General features: G+C 38.1%; 1 long non-coding RNA gene across 1 annotated transcript in view; it reads left to right on the forward strand.

Annotated features, from left to right (window-relative positions):
* The first annotated feature begins 9,367 nt into the window (after window positions 1-9,367).
* The window catches only part of LOC122811533, a 228,476-nt gene continuing 222,080 nt past the window's right edge, over window positions 9,368-15,763 (forward strand). Inside the window, exon 1 of the long non-coding RNA XR_006366266.1 lies at window positions 9,368-9,642. This is a non-coding gene — a long non-coding RNA (uncharacterized LOC122811533). The remainder of the gene's footprint in view (window positions 9,643-15,763) is intronic.

Genomic DNA, 15,763 nt, shown 5'->3' on the forward strand with positions numbered 1-15,763 from the left:
CAATGTCGTTGTTTATGAGTTCCATAATGATCCTCTCCATAGCTTTGCAGACCAGGCTCGTCAAGCTTATGGGGCGGTAGTTTCCAGGGTCCGTAGAAGCACCTCCTTTGTGGAATGGGACCACTGTTGCTGTACGCCATTCTTTGGGTACATATCCTGTAGTAAGGCTGAGATTAAACAGCTGCCTTATGTGTGGGTTTAGCTCTTCTTGGAGTTCATGTAGCACGCAACCCGGGACACCGTCTGGTCCCATTGATGCTGTGTTGTTAGCTTTGGAGAGGGCGGCTCGGCTCTCATCTGGGAATCTGAGATGTCAGGGAGGCAACACTCTGCTGGGATAGATATTTGTCCCTGGGGGGGGGAGAAAAATTTGCACTGAACCTGTCTGCTAGTATGTTGGCAATGCCTGTGGGTTCAGTGTATTTTTTGTCACGTGTGTCATAGGTTTGGCATGTTAAGGACATGGAGATCAATGGTAAATGTTATGAAAACAGAATCCAAGCAATCAAAATGTCTGCAGTTCCCCAGATACTTACTATATGAAGCACTTGCATTTTTCTATGATTCAGGAAGGGGATTCCGAGAAGTGCTTAGAAAAGAAGCAATGAAATATATTTGGAAAGACAAAACCTCTAGTGTTATGACACTAGAGGTGTAGAGCTGAGCTAGATCTCATTGGATTAGCCAGATGCCCATTTAGAATTCTTACTGACGTAACAAAAAGGTGGTGGGTAGGCAGTAGAAAATGTATTCTTGGGATGAGTTTCAGGAAGAGTAGAAAGGGTAGAGTGGATTGAATTATGTGAAAAATAAGAACTTCAGCAAAGGGAATATTTGAAGTACAGGGGGGGGGGTCTATATTAGATACTGGTAAAATAGGATGTAGATGTGAAAATGAATTGTGAAAATCTTTACTGAAGACAGTAAAGATTTTGTTAGAATCCAGAAGAGGTATCTAATAGGACACTAGTAAGTAGGATGTATTGAGCTCTATTGATAGGAGAAAGCCGGCCAGGTACAGGACAAGACGAAGAGCTTAGACAGGGAAATTTTGCACGATACACGGAAATAAATTTGTGAAATGCTTAAGACAGCAACTAAGTCCAGAAATGTCAACAATTTTGCCTGGGAGAGCCTCCACAAGGATTTTAATAATCTGGAAAAGTTACATAAAAAAGTGTTCCCTACTGTGCGCAATAGGTATGAGAGGTGCTTGTGTGGGCAGACAGTGGATTGGAGGCACAGCCTTTGAGCATGCAACAGGTTGCATACCTTAAAAAAAATTTACAGGGTTTAGTATAGAAATGGATGAAAGAGGACTGGCAGGTAAGAGTACTACTGCTTCAGCTGGGCAGAAAGGGTCCAGATGAAAAGGCAAATAAAAGCCTTAGTTTCATTGTTGCTTCTGTGTGTGAAGGGGATTGTATAATTGAAAAACAAAGAACCTAGTAATAATGAAGTAATAGAATTAATGGAACAAGGGCTTTGCCACACTGCCTTTCTTCGGGGTGGGTCTGGCCTTAGGACTAGGTGCATCTGACACCTGACTATCTGTGGAAATGCACCAACGTAGGCCTAGGTCTTGTTATATCACCCGTTAACTAATGCTCATCGGAAGCTGCGGCCTTCTGAGCTACCTTGGACCCAACCGATGAACTGAAAACGTGAGTAGTGGAAGTTGAAGGAACTGAAGGCATGTCAGACTCCAAATGGGTCTCGACAGAGGCCTGGGTTGCTGTTTCAAATGTCAAAGGGGGCTGCAAAGGTGCCTCACCTTCTTTAACAATTATCAGTCTAGCAGGAGAGTAAGTTGGGGAGTGGTTATTGTCTTGAGGACTTGGTCTTAAATTTCTTCTCTTTTTTACACTATGACCATCAGATGTGGTTCAACTGACTCCTGTTTGGAAATTACATTTACACCCTGTGGCCTTCCAGGAATTGATCCAGCTGTAGGGGGCACCATATATAGATTGGTTTGCCTCATTTCAAAACAAGCAGAAAAATTCTGCAGCAGGAAGACAGATTCCTTCTGATTGCCAATAATGGGAGTGTTCCTGTATGCTTTCCACCCCTTCCATTTATAACCAGGGTCCTTCTAAACATACTCTTCAAAACTTGAGGTACTGACTCCATTTTGAGCAAAGGAACAGTGGTTCTCTCTCATTTTCCATCTGGCCAAGAGCATTTACCACAGGCTTCCCCACAGACTGTTATTTATTCACACAAGATATGTTTTGTTTGATAAACTCCCAACCTGAAAACACTAACTACCTGGATGATAGAGTTTTGACACCCTTTAGGCATCTTTTTTTCCTGAGGTCATGCAACAGATAAGATCCCAAGCAAAAGGCATAAAAACCTCTACACTCCCAACATAGAGGCACTGCCCCCATCTCAAAATAAGTGTGTGTGTGTGTGTGTGTGTAAATAAATAAATAAATAAATAAATAAATAAATAGTGAGTGTGTATGTGCAAAATTGCGTTATTTTTGTGGGGTTGGAGGATGTATTATGTCTGCAGTATACAATATTTAATTGTTTGCCTGTATTAGTACAAATAGTGTGGAGTTATGAATGGTTACAGGAATGGTGTGGAGTTATGGTGATTAGATTACAGGGCTAGAATATTGCGAAGTGACTGAAATTATGCACACAGTGATGGTAAATGTTTGATAATGTATTTACCATGCCTCTTTATTGATGCATTTTGTTAGGAAAAATATTCTTTACTATATAATCTTTAAATATCTGCAAGCTAAAAAAAAAAATGACATCAGCAAATCATTAAACACTACCAGCAAAACACACCTGTTCCTGCCTAAATAAATTAAGCTTAAACAGCCTAAAATAAAAGGCAAAGAAATATCAGTAAAACCCTCAGTATAGTAAGAATAAAAAGTCCCTGATATTGTTCACCCCGATATGTTACAGTGGTAAGTGATCTTTTTGCAAGTCTTACTAAACAGTGTGTGTCTGTGTGTGGGGGTTGCTACTAATTCTTCTAATATAGAACAGAAGCCAGCAGCACAAGATAGTATATTGTGCCACTATCCAATCTGTTTTTAACTCATTTTCAATTACTGTAAATAACTGTTTAAAGTGTGTATTGTTGTGGTTTGGCGATGTTGATGCGGTTCTGAAATAAAGCCATTTTCCTTTAAAAGTACACTTCCAAGCACAAGGAAGAAACAACCATTAGCAGTACCTTACTTGGGAAAAAAAAAGTATAGCCTAGTGCGAGACTAAACTTCTTGACAGGTTAAGTGTATTCATTTAAAGAACAAACAAGTTATTATTATAATGAATGAGCCACCATTCCCTGTCTCAGAGTGGCTAAATTCCAAAAATGAAAAATCACCTCCAAACTAGAGTAGAGAACTATCTACAAGACAGACCAGTCTTAAGAACCTATAAAACCACAGATCCCTATGCTACAGGCACTTGACCAAATAATGTATCACACTCTAGTCTGTATGTACGTAGGGAGAATCTATGAAGATGCTAAAGGCAGGACATACACACAAACTTGCATTTGCTAAAGGCAGGACATAAATACAAACTTGCATTTTTAATCAGAAAACTAAAAGTGATTCACTTGCATTAAAAAAATGAATAAACAGTACCTTAAAATTGTTCAGTCTAGAAAGTCTCTCAGGATAATGCAGGTTGTCCTCTCAAAATTGCAGGATAGTCCCAGGTTGCAAGCCTTTTTCTTAGGACCCATTTTCAGCTCCAAGCTTAGGTACTCCAGAATTATGCTCCCAGGTTGTAGGCCTTCACCTAGGCCTCGCTCAGCTGCACAAATTAGGTACTTCAACAGGTCTCTGCCAGGTAGCAGACACTTCTCCTGCAACTCAATGGCAGCTGCAAAAATCCAACATTGTCCACCTATGATGTTCCCAGGGCTAGTCCCAACTAAGCCCTCAGTCAATCTATGCTTTAAGAGCTTTCTTTCAGTACATCGTATTGACCCCTTTTAATGAAAACTACCTTAATGAATTTAGTTTTCCCAGCTGATCACTGTCTGACTGGCTAATTGCCTCTGGCAATCACTGCAACATCCCCATGCTCTACAATGCCAACCATTTAAAGAAACAAACACATTTCATCAACCTGACAAAATCATAATATTTTCAAATTGTATAGAGTCAACAAGCACAACAGAGCTTTTAGACTTATAAAGATGGGTTGTAGGCTCTAGCACCCCATCAATATTTTTGTTGGCTAGACTACGTCTGTGGGTCAGAGTAAATCTGTGTAACTACTTAACTATTGTTTACAGACATGATCTATTACCAAACTGAAATACTTGCCCAACAAATAGTATTTTAAGGCATACATGGCCCACTTTATTGCAAGACATTCTCTTTCAACAGTAAAGAATCTGCTTTCTGCATTGCTTAGCTTTCTACTGATGGCAACACACAGGTAGCCCCTCTCCCCTTGAGTGTATTGAGATAGCATTGCTCCAGAAAACAACTTCTGATGCAGTGGTATACAAGGCAAATGCTCTAATATAATCAGGCACTATTAGAACAGGTTCAGAAAGTGCAATTGTGCAAGTAAACTTACCATAACAATAGATGTTTTATAGATCACTGCTGCAGTAGCATAAGCTATTTGTGTTACATCCTGTCAAGGATATGATCAGCCAGCCTGGTTTTGAAAGCTTAAGGGTGTCTTCCACATGTTTTAACTGCCAGGAGCTCAAGCAAAACTCCATATAAAAGGCAGTTAGTTTGTCAAAAGCTTCAGAACTTTCTTGCCCCAAGAAGGAAGGCAATAGCCTGAAAGGAAAAATGCTAGGAAATGGGGCAAAAAACAAACAAAAAAAAAAACAGTGACTGTAGACATAAGGGAACAAACAACCACACCTTGCCAATCTAATACAACTATAAAAAGTGGGCAAGAGGGAGGGGTTGGCTGCTGCAACAGTAATCTATTTACGGTTAAGATAAATTTACTTACGCAACTGTATTTTGTTCAACATTAGATCACTGTTGTAGTAACCTAAGCTATTTGGGTAGACTGCCACAGCTTAGAAACAGAAGGGGAGTAGGAAGAAATTAAGAATCCAGGAACCCCTGGAGAATTGTTCTAGCAAAGCCTGTTCTGGACCTGTAAAAGTAATCCAGTTTGTAATGCATGGTAAAAGTATTACAGTGGACCAAGTTGCTGCTTCTGAAACACTTCTCAAATCCACCCCTTTCCAGGAAGCCAACCAAAGCCGAAGCCCTCATGGAATGTGCCTTAACCCAGCAGAGACGTGGCTTGTTATGGTGAGAATAGCAAAATGAAACAGCTTAAGATAACCAACTGGAAATTCTCTGCTTTGATACTGGGTTGTCCTTTCCTGTTACTTTCATATGAAACAAACAGCTGATCAGCTTTCCTGAAGGACTGAGTTTTGTTTAGGTAGCATCTGAGCTGCCCGTGAAAATCCAGAGTATAAAAAAACTTTTCTCCCTTGATTCTGGGCTCACCAGGAAAATGATGCAGAAAACAACAGTTCAGCACAGATATTTATTAAGTGTTTTCATCTAAAATAAATGTCAGACTTCTTCAGAATAAAATTACAAAGAAATCACTGACTTCAAATACACAATTCTCTCCTCTCATTGGTCAAACACCCACATACGGACACTCCCTTAATGAGCTCTTAAACAAAACTCAGTTATTTAAAACCAAGATTATATAAAACAGTACAATAGCATAAAAAATATGAAGTGCAAAAAAGTAATAAATTATAAAAAATACAGATTTTAACTTTAGCAAAGGTCCCATGGACATTCTGTCATTAAGCCCAGGTGGTTCACAGGCATGGGTTTTAATCTGCCACTTCAACTCTTGATACTCCAGGAAATCATCAGTGGGTCCCCCTCGAGGGCCCAAGTCCACATGGTCAATAGCACAAAACATAAACTTGTGAGTGGAATAGATTTTAATGTGTCTATAAAGGGCATTATTCTCATTTCTATGCCCTATATCATACATGTGCTGATAAGCCCTCTTGGCCTTCCCCACATAAAAACTGTCAGAGGACTGGCATAGAGCCACATATACCACACCCTTGGAGTAGCAATAGTATTTTTTTAGAAGGTTTTATAAAACCAAAATTCTTGATTTTAATTTTCTCCTTATTAACTATAAATGGGCATTGTGGGCATCTCCCACACTTAAACTCCACCATTTATTGGCATAACAGAGTTTTTCTCCAACAGCCCCTTAAAATAAATATCCTTTTTGTAAACAATAGCTGGCTTGTTGCCCAATAGACCGGCAACTGTGGGATCCATTCTAAAAATTCTCCAATATTTCAAAATCATCTCTTTAATATCATAGAAGTCTATATTAAAGGGCAAAAATAAAGCTTTATGAAATCCATCAGTTGCATTGGTGACCCCCCTGTGAGTACCATCAATTTCTGAGTACAACAATGCCCTAAATACCCCATCAGTCCTTTTTCTCTTAACCTCACTAGCTATGTTGCCCACAAATGAGTCTGTGGATAACCTCATCGCTTTAACATGCCTGTCAAGACCCTGCTTTAACATGCCTGTCAAGACCCTACATTCCTCTAAAAAATCATCACTACCTGACACCATTCTGGCTAGCCTAACAAACTGCCCCTTTACTAGGGCTCTTTTTTGATGTATAGGATGCCAGCTACAGAAATGCAACAGACAGAGTATGTGAGTTTCCTGTACAAATGTGAGGTGAATGTTTTTTGTCATAGTTTTTCTTAACAGTCACATTCAAGTAATTAAGTTTATCTTTGTCAAGAGACATGCTGAACTTCAGAAAAGATGTAGTCTCCTGAATATATTGAAAAAAACTCTGTAATCTATCAACACCTCATTTCTAAAACAACACTATGTCATCCAGGTAATGGCCATATAAGGCCCAGCAATCATTAAATGGTGAATTTAAAACAAAAAGGTCTTCCCAGTGTGCCAAAACTATATTGGCAAAAACAAGTGTGCAACAAGCACCCATGGCCATCCCCCATCTTTATCTAAACAGCTGGCCATCAAAAATCAAGAAGTTATTTTCCAACACTAGTTCCATACAAGTTCTAATTGTCAATATAGTATTGTGCCCCATAGTAGTGTTACAACGTAAAAACTCATAGAACCATTCTATTCCTTGATCATGGGGTATGACAGAGAAAAGATCACAAATGTCAATGGTTAGGATTAGCAGATTATCATCATATATGTCTTTGCTGATCTTACTCGGGAAATCCCAGGAATCCTTAAAAAGGGTGGCCCCTTGGTCAGGTACATGTTTGACTTTTGAACAGATGAACTTAGCAATTCCAAAAGTCTTGGATGCCTTAGCATCCACAATGGGACAAAGTGGGGGTTGGAAATGGACTTATGGATTTTAGGGATTCCAAAAATAGTAGGAGTTCGTGGGTAACTTATTTCCAAAAAACATGTTCTTCCAAACTAATTTGCCCATTAAGCAATAGTTCATCTAAAGTCAGGTCAATGTTTCTATGGGCTATATTAAGTTAATTTCGAGAAATTAAGTGTCACTGTATAACATACTACACATTCTCTATTATAGTCCTCTACATCCATAATAACCAAATCCCCACCCTTATCCGGTTTCATGATTCTGATGCTCTTATCTAAAATATTCTGTAATAGGCTAGTTTCATGTGCTGTCATATTTGTTATCTGATTTTTACCAGACCTTGAAGTCCTGATCTCACTCTCACAGAGCATCTCGAACATATGTACCATAAGGTGTGGGGGTGGAATAAAAGTACTAGGCCTTTTTAGAATTGTAGATAGGTGTCTCACATTCTCCCTTTGCTGAAAATGTAAAGCAAGATTCAGTTTTCTAGTGAATGTTTTGACCTGCAAAATTGTTTCAACTAAGCTAGCCCTCCTGGCAGGAAAAAAGTTAAGCCCTTTATCAGACAGGTCTGCCCATTCAGCACTGACATTAGTATGACTCAAATTATAAATGTTAAAATCATTTGCACTATTCTGAATAATTTGAGTATCAAAATTGGTGGATACCATGTTATCAAGGCTAACTTCAATGTCTGATCCTGTCAGGTCTGCCCATTCGGCACTGACCACGACTTGGTCCAAATTGTTAGAACTCAGGTCATGCATTAGATTTAAATCGGGGATGTGAGATCCCCCATCCACAATATTTGGTTCTATCTGTAATAGGAGGGTCCCTGTCTCTCCCCTCTTCTGCTCCTCCCTTTCTGTTGCTCTTGGTATGATGCCTGTCCGTGGTTCCAAATCCCCTGTACCCCACCCCTTTGGTTTTATTATTTGTTGTGATCTCCTCAAAGGAGGTGAGCTTAAAGGGGCATCTTGTTGAGAAATGTAAAATTTATCATTCACTTCACCATCCTGAGGCTTTTCTAGTCTATCATAACATTTACTTTGTAGTCCCATATGGGGGTCGGGGTAGGCCTTCCCATTGTCATAATCAAGTTTGTCCCTGGATAACTTTCTATCCTTCCTATTTTTCAGTTCAATTAAGTTATTGTCGACATCATGAAAAATGCAATTGTAAGCTCTAACTTTTTGTTCAAACAGCACATCATTCTTAATGCTAACATCAAGTTTGTTAATATCATTATTAAGCAACACCATCTTTCTGTTGTTACCAGTTATTAATAAATTTAAAAGTTCACAACCTTGCCTGTTAAACAGTTTTAACAAGTCTTGGTGTAATTGTGAGTTCTTGACTAGTCCTGTGGGATACTTCCACATGCGCCGACCTTTGGGAACATGCTCATGTTTCAGGCATTCATGAAGATAACAGTTTTCAAGCTGCGTTTTTTTTGTACTTGAGCACCACTTCTTTAAAATGATTTATTTGTTGGTCCAAAGTCCCATTGACAGCATTCACATTAGCATTATGGTTTCCCCAGGCAGGTGCTTTACTTAACCGCTGCTGAACTGAAAAAACACTGTTTCCCTCATTGATACACTTAATAAATATCTGCAGAGTGGTACCTGTGCTGAACTGTTTTCTGCATCATTTTCCTGGTTTGCTCGATTTTGTGCTGTCTTTTTTGGTTGTTTGGTATGAATGGAGAAAAACGTGTTTCTGCTTCAGATACTGACTTGGATAACATACTGCAGTCCATTTCTGCCTTATCTACTACAGTTGCTCAATTAGCACAAAAAGTAGATGGACTATATAGCAAACACAACTTGGACTTAGCAGAGGACATTATAACTGCTCTCAGTCCTCTGAATAGACTTGTATTACCTCTGGGTCAAAGACAAAATAGCTTGGAGTCCAGTAACTTAAGAGCAACTGTTTCTTTAAATTCTCATGCTGTTCAGGCTGCTTCCTGTTTGAATGATAATGCTGGAAGCTTCAATGAGGGAAACAGTGTTTTTTCAGTTCAGCAATGGTTAAGTAAAGAAACCATAATGCTAACATGAATGTTGTCAGTGGGACTTTGGACCAACAAATAAATCATTTTAAAGAACTGGTGCTCAAGTACAAAAAAACTGCAGCTTGAAAACTGTTATCTTCATGAATGCCTGAAATGTGAGCATGTTCCCAAAGGTCGGCGCATGTGGAAGTATCCCACAGGACTAGTCAAGAGCTCACAATTACACCAGGACTTTTTAAAACTATTTAACAGGCAAGGTTGTGAACTTTTGAATTTATTAATTACTGATAACAACCGAAAGATGGTGTTGCTTAATAATGATATTAACAAACTTGATGTTAGCATTAAGAATGATATGCTGGTTTAACAAAAATAAACTACAATTGTATTTTTCATGATGTCGACAATAACTTAATTGAATTGAAAAATAGGAAGGATAGAAAGTTATCCAGGGACAAACTTTATTATGACAATGGGAAGACCAACCCCGACCCCCCCTATGGGACAACATTTCTTGAAATGAACTTAATATAGCCCATAGAAACATTGATCTGACTTTAGATGACCTATTGCTTAATGGGCAAATTAGTTTGGAAGAACATAGTTTTTGAAATAAGTTACCCACGAACTCCTACTATTTTTGGAAATCCTAAAATTCATAAGTTCATTTCCAACTCACCTCTTTGTTCCATTGTGGACGCTAAGCCATCCAAGACTTTTGGAATTGCTAAGTTCATCAATTCAAATGTCAAACATGTACTTGACCAACGGGCCACCCTTTTTAAGGATTCCTGGGATTTCCTGAGTAAGATCAGCAAGGACATATATGATGATAATCCGCTAATCCTAACCATTGACATTGGTGATCTTTTCTCCGTCATACCCCATGATCAAAGAATAGAATGGTTCTATGAGTTTTTATGTAGTAACACTACTATGGGGCACAATACTATATTGACAATAAGAACTTGTTTGGAACTAGTGTTGGAAAATAACTTCTTGATTTTTGATGGCCAGCTGTTTAGACAAAGATGGGGGGTGGCCATGGGTGCTTGTTGCGCACCTGTTTTTGCCAATATAGTTTTGGCACACTGGGAAGACCTTTTTGTTTTAAATTCACCATTTAATGATTGCTGGGCCTTATATGGCAGTTAGCTGGATGACATAGTGTTGTTTTGGAAAGGAAGTGTCGATAGATTACAGAGTTGTTTTCAATATATTCATGAGACTACATCTTTTCTGAAGTTCACCATGTCTGTTGACAAAGATAAACTTAATTACTTGGATGTGACTATTAAGAAAAACTATGACAAAAAAACATTCACCTCACATTTGTACAGGAAACCCACATACCCTAACTCTCTTTTGCATTTCTGTAGCTGGCATCCTATACATCAAAAAAGAGCCCTAGTAAAGGGGCAATTTGTTAGGCAAGCCAGAATGGTGTCAGGTAGTGATGATTTTTTAGAGGAATGTAGCCTCTTGATAGGCATGTTAAAGCGACGAGGTTACCTACACTCATTTTTGGGCAACATAGCTAGTGAGGTTAAGAGAAAAAGGACTGATGGGGTATTTACGGCATTGTTGTACTTGGAAATTGATGGTACTCACAGGGGGGGTCACCAGTGCAGCTGATGGATTTCATAAAGCTTTAATTTTGCCCTTTAATATAGACTTCTATGATATTAGAGAGATTATTATGAAATATTGGAGAATTTTTAGAATGGATCCCACAGTTACCAGTCTATTGGGCAACAAGCCAGCTATTGTTTACAAAAAGGATATTTATTTTAAGGGGCTGTTGGAGAAAAACTCTGTTATGCCAATAAATGGTGGGAGTTTTAAATGTGGGAGATGCCCACAGTGCCCATTTATAGTTCAGGTGAAAGTTAAAATCAAGAATTTTGGTTTTATAAAACCTTCTAAAAAATACTATTGCTACTCCAAGGGTGTGGTATATGTGGCTCTATGCCAGTCCTCTGACAGTTTTTATGTGGGGAAGGCCAAGAGGGCTTATCAGCACATGTATGATATAGGGCATAGAAATGAGAATAATGCCCTTTATAGACACATTAAAATCTATTCCACTCACAAGTTTATGTTTTGTGCTATTGACCATGTGGACTTGGGACCTCGAGGAGGACCCACTGATGATTTCCTGGAGTATCAAGAGTTGAAGTGGCAGATTAAACCAATGCCTGTGAACCACCTGGGCTTAATGACATAATGTCCGTGGGACCTTTGCTAAAGTTAAAATCTGTGTATTTTTTATAATTTATTACTTGTTTTTTGCACTTCATATTTTACATATATTTTATGCTGTTTTACTGTTTTATATAATCTTGGTTTTAAATAACTGAGTTTTGTTTAAGAGCTCATTAAGGGAGTGTCCCTATATGGTTGTTTGACCAATGAGAGGGGAGAATTGTGTATTTGAAGTCAGTGATTTCTTTGTAATTTTATTCTGAAGAAGTCTGACATTTATTTTAGATGAAAGTGCTTAATAAATATCTGTGGAGTGGTACCTGTGCTGAACTGTTGTTTTCTGCATCATTTTCCTGGTTTGCTCAATTTTGTGCTGTCTTTTTTCATTCTGGGCTCAAAAAAAAAGACAGGAAATTAATGGACAAGCTCAAGATGAACTCCAAGACTATTTCAGGCATAAAAGAAAGATTAGGTCTCAAAGAAACTGTCTTGTGGAAAATTAGGTAGGTTTAACTACCTTAACATCTTGTAACTCCTGCTCGTCTAGTAGAAGTCAGGGCAATGAGTAAAAAAGTCTTCCCTTTTAACCTCATAACAGCCCAATGAGGTTGTTCAAATGGAAAAAGATTAAGCTTTAAGAAAAAGTTACCACCTGTTTTCTATATAGATGGATAGGCAAAACCCCTTTCAAAAACTGCTTAACCTGAGGACAGGTAGAAAATGGAGGATCTAAGGTCAAGACAAAACAGCTGACAAATGAACTGTGATAGAAGAATAAGAAATGCCAGAGTACAGTAACTCCCACAAATAGTCAAGAACCAGAGGTAGCTGGGCCTTAAAAAAATTACTGATTCTTAGAATGTGACCAACTAGAAAATCTTTCCCACTTACAAATATCATTTATCAGTAGTAGTTTTTTTTTCCCCTCCTTCAATACCTGCTGCATGTCCTGAGGAAAAGGTGCCTAAAAGATAGCAACATTCTATTATCCAGGAGGTCAGTTGAAAACTTTCAGGTTAAGATGTATTGAACTCCTGCCTTATGTGAATAAATCAAGCCTATGGTAATTGGACAGTTTCAAAAGAGGGGAAGAATCACTGTTGACTGAGCCAAAAGTGAGTTGCCACCACAATCTCTGACAAGTTCTTTTGTATCTTCAGCAGAACCCTGGATATCACAGGAAAGGGTGGAAAAGCAGAACATCATTCCTCTTTATGAGAATGAGAAAGCATCTGTCTTCCAGGCCTGTTTGCAAGGAATCCTGAAGCAGAATTTCTTTAGTTGCCTGTTTTGAGAGAATGCAAACAGATCTATTTCAGGTGTTTTCTACAGTTGGATTATCTCTTGAAAGAGCACAAGGTGAAATTTCCATTTGCAAGTGTCTGACCTGGTCCTGCTTTCTTGTTTGTTACCACCAGGTTTTGCTTTGATGGAATGCATGAAGCTTTACGAGTGGAACTGAACTGAGTTACTACTTCCCAGCCCATTACAGCAAATCTGCAAAGAGGTTAAGATATGGTACCCCCCTCCACCCAATTAAGTACCATATCATTGTTGTCTTATCTGTGAAAGGATGCAGAGGTCCTGGAGACCAGAGATGACTTAGAGCTTTCAAAGCATTTATTACTGCCATCTTCTCTTTGACATTTATGTGCTTTTGTCTGTCATGTTTGTTCTACAGACCTTGCACTTCCACACTTTCATAAATCGCTTTTCACATCAGTTATGAAATATCTGCTGTGACAGACTAAGTGATAAGATACTGAAGCCTCTCTCCCACTGTGCTACAGTATACATGGATGACATAGGCATTGAGAATGGAAATGAAGCCTCAAAGATGGGTAGCAGACCCTGGAGCAGTTGGTAGGCTTTAAAAACAGGTCAAAAGATGGCTTTGAGGTGAAAAAAAACACTGACAAACCCCCCACCAAAGCACAAAGTCTTGCCCCAGCTCAGAAATTCTACATAAAAATATAGTAAACAATGTCAAAAAACAGGATATAACCCAGCTACTGCAACAGTGATCTAATATTTAACATTATAGGAATTTTTAGTTCATTAAACACTCTTCTGTCTGCCTCAAGAGACAACTGTAACTTGACACAAGCTTTCTCCTTTGTGAGATGTGTCACAGGACAAGCAATAGTTACCCAATTAGACAAAAACTATCCAGCTAGTCCATGGAAAGCCTTCACTTATCTCTTAGTAGAGGATACAGGCCATTTTTATAGCCTCAGTCTGTTCCACGTTTTACCACTCCTCTGCATATAAAGTATTTATCCTCCACCATATCCAGTTTACATTTCCAAGCTTTTACAGGCAAGCCTGTTTGCCTTATTCCAACATAACCTGAATTTTAGGTAAAAGAGACTCAAGTTCTCTGAATCAATAACTACATCATCCAAGTATGCTATAGCACAGTGGGACTGAGGCTTCAGTATCTTATCTATTAGCCTCTGAAAGTTAACTGGGGCTTCACATAAGTTGAACGATAAAGCTATGTGCTGAAATAGACCATTAGGAATTACAAAATGTTTTTTTTTTCTTTAGAAGGGGGGGGGGTGTATCTGCCAGTATCCTTTTCTTCAGGTCCAATGTTGTTAAATATGTAGCTTTGGTTAAGCTTTCCTATCAACTCACCAATTCTGTGCATGGAATAAATATTAAATTTTAATATAGGTTAGTTTCCTAAAGTCACTATAAAATCTGATACTTCCATTGGGTATAAGGTCTACCAGTATTGGACTGCTCCTGTCCCTGTATGATTCCTCAATCACACTTAATTTTAGAATTTTCTAACTTCTTTTACAAACTGTTAATGTGACTGTGTTTCTATCATTTTTCTCCCTGGTATCTCTGAAAATCATTTATTTCTTATGGGAAATTATTTTACTTCCTATTTCTGTACTTCTAACAAGGATTCTTCTATTTGGACCACAGGTAGAGAATCCCTAATCTACTCCATAGGAATTTCAGGCCATATACCCCCTGCAATATTTTCTGTCTCCTTTCACAGATTCAACACATACAGTAAATTTGCTCCACCTTTCTCTTTTTATGGCTGCCTAACCATACAATCTACTGTACTAATTATGCCAATTTAAATGGTCTTTGTCATTTAATCAGAAATTAATTTTCTGTAGAATAGTAAATACCTTATCTCCATAGTTACATTCTCAAAGTTGGGCATTCTTATTATATACCCACTGCTGTATCTTCTGAGTTCTCTGTATGTGCTCAATTATTATGAGCAATACCAGCTTTAGTCTATCCTGTAGACAATTGTAGTGTTCAAACTTTTGAACTGGGTCTTTTCTTCTTCTCAAGTTTCCTTGGCAGTGGCAATCCCCCTCTTTAATGCCTGCAATACAGGATAGTAGTTGGTCCCAGTTCTTCTTGTGTACATTAATATCTTGCCTTAACATGGATTTTAGCATTTTATTAAATCTTTCGACTAATCAGTTAGTCTGCAGGTAGCATACAGATGCCTTCAACTGAATAACTTTAAAGATGTCATATACACAATGTTATATTTATGATATAAATGGAGTATTTTAGTTATTTAACATCTGTTTAGCATTCCCTACTATGAAGATTAACAGTACAACCTCCACATCAATTGGATTAGTATTAGCTTTGCATAATGCTATTGCCCTTTGAATTTGTTTGTACAGCCTGTTATAACCAATATGTATGGATAACCATTGCTGCTTCTTACTAATGGTCCCATCATGTATTCAAATAGTACTTTTCTGACCTGCTTCAGGATCAGTTTTCTGATATTCTGGACAAAAATCACAGAAGTGATATATTTCTTTTATTATATATAGCCAGTAAAATCTAGCTATAACTCTCTACTTTGTTTTATCCATTCCTAGGTGGCTACCTAATATGTGGGTAAGGACTAGCATTATTACTTGTGGCCAATGTTTTGATATTAGAAACTATTACAGAATTTCTTCCTTCTCTTTATTCACTGTAAATAAGATGTAGTTTTCATGCAAATAAAGGGTTAGGAAGTTGTGGGGACATCTTGTTCACTCTCTTCTTGTACTATCCTTGTTATGTTTTGTATTTCTTTTCTTTAGGTATCCTCATCCCATTGTGATTTTTTAAAGTTTATGCAACTTTTATGTCTAAGTTCATCAAGTCAGAAATGTTTCCCATGTCTTG

The sequence above is a fragment of the Protopterus annectens genome, chromosome 9.part0 (assembly GCF_019279795.1).
Source record: "Protopterus annectens isolate FY-2018-M chromosome 9.part0, PAN1.0, whole genome shotgun sequence".
In the NCBI taxonomy this organism is placed as follows: Eukaryota; Metazoa; Chordata; order Ceratodontiformes; family Protopteridae; genus Protopterus; species Protopterus annectens.